At 49.0% G+C, this 6,000-nt stretch overlaps 1 protein-coding gene across 1 annotated transcript in view; it reads right to left on the reverse strand.

Moving 5' to 3' along the window:
• Positions 1-5,784, reverse strand: part of c2h18orf63 (chromosome 2 C18orf63 homolog) — a 190,372-nt gene extending 184,588 nt beyond the window's left edge. Inside the window, exon 1 of the mRNA XM_069920233.1 lies at positions 5,702-5,784. The gene's annotated coding sequence lies outside the window, so the exon portion shown is untranslated. The remainder of the gene's footprint in view (positions 1-5,701) is intronic.
• Positions 5,785-6,000: the final 216 nt, after the last annotated feature.

A 6,000-nucleotide genomic window follows, 5' to 3' on the forward strand; every position in this document is an offset into this window, starting at 1 on the left:
GGTAATATTGTTTAAAATCTGGAAGTCTAAGTCCTCCCAGTTCACAGTCCCGTGTCAGTTTTTCCAAAGCAATTCTCGTCACCTTATTATTCCATAGGAACTGTCAAATATGGTTGTTTGACATCTCAAACAAGCTTATTAACAGGCAGGGAATAAAAGGTCTGTGTATGTCTGCAATAAACTATATAACCATATAACCACTTACAGCACAGAACAGGCCAGTTCGGCCCTACTAGTCCATGCCGTAACAAATCCCCACCCTCCTAGTCCAACTGACCAGCACCTGGTCCATAACCCTCCAGTCCTCTCCTATCCATGCAACGATCCAGTCTTTCCTTAAATGTAACCAATGATCCCGTCTCGATCACGTCTGTCGGAAGCTCATTCCACATCCCTACCACCCTTTGCGTAAAGAAATTTCCCCTCATGTTCCCCTTATAATTTTCCCCCTTCAATCCTAAACCATGCCCTCTAGTTTGAATCTCCCCCTTTCTTAATTGAAAAAGCCTATCCACATTTACTCTGTCTGTCCCTTTTAAAATCTTAAATACCTCTATCAAGTCCCCTCTCAATCTTCTACGCTCCAGAGAAAAAAGCCTCAGTCTGCACAACCTTTCCCTGTTACTCAAACCTTGAAATCCTGTCAACATTCTCGTGAACCTTCTCTGCACTCTCTCTATTTTGTTTATATCTTTCCTATAATTTGGTGACCAAAACTGTACACAGTACTCCAAATTTGGCCTCACCAATGCCTTGTACAATTTCATCATAACCTCCCCACTCTTGAATTCAATACTCCGATTTATGAAGGCCAACATTCCAAATGCCTTCTTCACCACACCATCTACCTGAGTATCAGCCTTGAGGGTACTATTTACCACAACTCCTAAATCCCTTTGTTGCTCTGCACATCTCAATAGCCTACCATTTAATGCATATGACCTATTTAGATTTGCCTTTCCAAAATGTAACACCTCACACTTATCTGTATTAAATTCCATCAGCCATTTCTCAGCACACACCTCCAGCCTTCCTAAATTACCTTTAAATCTACGGTAATCTTCCTCACTGTCCACAACACCACCAATCTTTGTATCATCTGCAAACTTGCTTATCCAATTCTCCACCCCTACTTCCAGATCGTTAATATATATAACAAACAATAGTGGACCCAGGACCGAACCCTAAGGAATTCCACTAGTCACCGGCCTCCAATTGGACAAACAATTTTCTACCACTGCTCTCTGACACCTTCCATCCAACCACTGCTGAATCCATTTCACTATCTCCTTATTTATACCTAATGCCTCCACCTTTTTTCCTAACCTCCTGTGGGGAACTTTGTCAAAAGCTTTACTAAAGTCCAATAGACAACATCCACAGCTTTCCCTTCATCAACCTTTTTTGTAACCCTCTCGAAGAACTCAATCAGGTTTGTCAAGCATGATCTACCCCTGACAAAACCATGCTGATTACTCCCTATCAATCCTTGTACCTCCAAAAATTTGTAAATAGCATCCCTCAGAACACTTTCAATCAACTTGCCCACCACAGACGTCAGACTTACAGGCCTATAATTCCCAGGTTTGCATTTGGACCCTTTCTTAAACAGAGGAACCACATGCGCCACCCTCCAATCCTTTGGTACCACCCCCGTGGCCAGTGACATCCTAAATATCTCTGTTAATGGCCCCACTAACTGTCCACTAGCCTCCCTGAGTGACCTAGGGAATATTTTGTCCGGTCCGGGAGATTTATCCACCTTTATCTTTTTTTAACACAGCCATCACTACCTCCTCGGTTATCCTTATATGCTTCATGACCTCCCCACTATTTTTCTTTACTTCAACTGGTTCAACATTTTTTTCCCTAGTGAATACCGAGGCAAAGAAATCATTCAAAATTTCCCCCATTTCCTCAGACTTCTCACTCAGCCTACCCTCGCTATCTACAAGGGGTCCAATTTTATCTCTCACTAATCTTTTACTTTTAATGTACTTATAGAAACCCTTTGGATTTATTTCTACTCTGTCAGCCAAAGCCTCTTCATGCCTTTTTTTGGCCTTTCTAATTTCTTTCTTAAGATTCCTTCTACACTCCTTGTAGTCCTCCTTCAAATTGTCAGCTCCCTGTTCTTTATACCTCTTGTACACCTCCCTCTTTCTCCTAACCAAATTTCCAATATTCCTCGAAAACCAAGCCTTTCCTTTGATCCTCACTGGGACATAACTACTCTGTACCCTCAAAATTTCTTTTTTGAATATCCTCCATTTTTCATTTACACCCTCATCTGAAAATATCCTGTCCCACTCAATACTCCCCAAATCCGTTTTTATTCCTTCAAAATTTGTTCTTCTCCAATCCAGAACCTCAAATTTAGGCCCCTCCTTGCTCTTCCCTAAAACTACCTTAAAACTAACAGAATTATGATCACTAGACCCAATTGGATCTCCAACATTAATGTCTGATACCTGACCTAGCTCGTTCCCTAACAGGAGATCCAGTATTGCACTGTCCCGAGTCAGTTCTTCTACTAATTGATTCAGAAAACAATCTTGAACACATTTAATGAACTCTAGCCCATCCAGCCCTCTAACTGTATGGGTATCCCAATCAATGTGAGGGAAGTTAAAATCTCCCATGATCACTACCCTATGATTCTCACACATATACGTTATCTCTCTACACATTTTTTCCTCTAGTTTTCTTGACCCATTTGGTGGTCTGTAATACACCCCTATTAGCACCCTCGTCTCCTTCACCCCTCAATTCCACCCAAACAGCCTCACTGGACGATCCCTCCAGACCATCTTGCCACCTCGCGACAGTAATGTCCTCCTTAACAAGCAGAGCAACTCCTCCCCCTTTTTTACCCCCTGATCTATCACATCTAAAACAAATGTATCTTGGAACGTTAAGTTGCCAGTCCTGCCCCTGTTGTAGCCAGGTCTCACTAATTGCCACAATATTGTGACCCCCAAGTATCTGTCCATGCTCTAAGCTCATCTACCTTGTTCACTATGCTTCTTGCATTAAAATATATGCATTTCAGAGAATGATCCTTACATACATTCTCTTTTCTACCTTCTACCCTAATCTCCATCCTACCTTTGTTATCATTTTTATTCTTATCTTGGTGGCCATGCTCCCTTGACACTGCTCTCACACTCTGTTCCCCACCCCCCTGCCAAACTAGTTTAAACCTTCCCCCACAGCTCTAGCAAATCTGCTTGCCAGCACAATGGTCCCCCTCCAGTTTAGATGGAGTCCGTCCCTTTTGTACAGGTCTGACCTTCCCCTGAAGAGATCCCAATGATCCAGAAATCTTATCCCTTTCCCCCTGCACCACCTCTTTAGCCACGCATTCATCCTCCACATCCTCCTATTTCTACCCTCACTAGCGCGTGGCACCGGCAGCAATCCAGAGATTACTACCTTGGAGGTCCTGTTTTTTAACTTCCTACCTAATTCCACATAATCCTGTTTCAGGACCTCATCCCCACTTCTAGCTAAGTCATTGGTCCCCACATGTACCACGACTGCTGGTTGTTCTCCTTCCCCTTGCAGAATGCTATGTACTCGATCAGAGATATCCCTGACCCTGGCACCAGGGAGGCAACATACCAACCTGGATCCCCTATCTTGTCCCACAAACCTTCTATCTGTCCCTCTGACTAACAAGTCCCCAACTACAAGTATCCTGTTCTTATCCCTCCTTCCCTTCTGAACCTCAGGGGCAGCCCCCGTGCCAGAGACCTGACCCCTACGACTCGTCCCTGATAGGCTGTTCCCCCCAGCAGTATCCAATGCAGAATACATATTGCTGAGTGGCACTTCCACAGGGGTACTCTGCACTGGCACTCTCCCTCCTTTCCTCACAGTCACCCAATTCCCTGACTCCTGCCTTCTAGGGGTGACTGTCTCCCTGTAACTCCTCTCTATCACTGCCTCTGCTTCCCTTATGATCCTCAGTTCATCCAACTGCACTCAAGCTCCCTAACACGATCACTCATTAATTGGATGCACCTTTTGCAGGTGTAGTCATCAGAAACAGCTGTGCTGTCTCTGATTTCCCATATCCCACAACTGGAGCACTTAACTATCCCAACTGACTCCATTTCCTCCTTTCTTCATATAAATACCCTTCCCACACAAGTCCCTCGAGCCAAAGTCCTAAGACCCCACTCCTTCACTGCGCCACTCACTCACTGCGCCGCTCCTCGCTGACCACTCCCTCCGTTTCTACTCCTTTTATTAGCCCTGACCAATTAACTCCCAGCTCCTCTGGGACTTGAACTTGAACAGCTGGCAGCACGAATCTGGTGTGGACAGCATACAGCATGGATCCGGTGCAGACAGAGTCCCTGGACAGTGGACAGCATGGATCCAGTGTAGAAGGAGCCCCGGGACAGCATGTGGACAGAATGCACAGATCCAGGGCGACGGAGCCCCCGGAGAGTGAATCCAGGATGGAGAGAACTATCTGACAGCAGACAGCGAGGATTCATTGTGGAGAGAGCCCCAAGACAGAGCTGATTCAGTGCGGATGGAGCCCCTAAAACAACGGACAGTATGGATCCAGTATGGACAGTGCCGAATAGCCAACAGCATGGATCCAGTGCAGACAGCATAGATCTAGTGCAGACAGCATGGATACAGTTCGGACAGCATGGTTCCAGTGCACACGGAGCCCCCGGCAGCAGATAGGGCCAATCCAGTGTGGTCGGAGACCCCGACAGTGGACAGTGTAAATTCTGTGCGGACAGTGGCTCCAGCAACGGACAGCGGGGATGCAGAGACTCTGACAGCAGACTGCATGAATCCAGTGTGGACGGAACCCCCGACAGTGGAAGCATGGATCCAGTGTGAATGGAGCAGCCATCAGTGGACAGCACAAATCCAGTGCAGACCGAGACCTCGACAGCGGATAGTGCAGATCCAATGCAGACAGTGACCCCCGACAGCACACAGCGCGGATCCAGAGTGGACAGAGCCCTCAACAGTGGACAGAGCGGATCCTGTACAAACAGTGACCTCGACAATGGACAGTGTGGATCCAGAGTGGACAGAGACCCCGAGAGCAGACAGCGTGGATCCCATACAGACAGAGTCGCCCGACAGCAGACAGCGCAGATCCAGAGCAAACAGTGACCTCGACAGTGGAAAGCACAGATCCTGTACAGACAATGACCCCCCACAGTGGACAGTGAGGATCCAGAGCAGCAGTGACTACAACAGTGGACAGCGTGGGTCCAGATTGGAAAGGGACCCTGACAGTGGACAGCACTGATCCAGTGCGGGCGGAGGACCTGACAGTTAACAGCGTGGTTCCCGTGCGGACAGTGACCCTGATAACGGACAGTGCTGATCCAGTGCGGATGGGGGACATGACAGATCCCATGCGATCAGTGACCCCAACAGTAGACAGCACAGATCCTGTGCAGACGGAGACCCTGATAGCGGACGGTGACCCCGGCAGTGGACAGCGCGGATCCAGAGCGGACAGAGACCCCTGGAGCGGGCAGTGTGGACAGAGATGTTGAACAGCGCAGATCCAGTGCGGGTGGAGATGTGGGACAGAACAGATCCAGTGCGGACAGAGACCCAGCGGGGACAGAGAAGGCCCGAGAGAACGTGGATCCAGTGCGGACTGAGACAGCGAACAGCCCGGATCCGGTGCGGGCGGCGCGGCCCCGCTTACCTGGGCCGTTGTCCGAGGCTCGGGGCTCGGCTCCGGCCACCACGGGCGCCTCCGTGTCCGTGTTGGTGAGCCACGTTGACTCGGTCTCCCTGGTCCAGCTCTCCAGGTAGCGGGGCTCGATGGTGTCGGCCCGGCTCCCTCCGCAGCCCATGTCGAGTCCTCCAGGCTCGTAGCGCCCGCCACCCACGGTCACCAAAGCGCGGCTCCCGCCGTTCGGGCTGCCCGCCTCCCGGGGCTCATCGTGGCTCGGCCGAAGCCCCAACGCCCAGCCCGTCACTCCGTCCCTCGACTGGAAGGGC

Source organism: Narcine bancroftii, chromosome 2 (genome assembly GCF_036971445.1).
Source record: "Narcine bancroftii isolate sNarBan1 chromosome 2, sNarBan1.hap1, whole genome shotgun sequence".
NCBI classification, from domain to species: Eukaryota; Metazoa; Chordata; class Chondrichthyes; order Torpediniformes; family Narcinidae; genus Narcine; species Narcine bancroftii.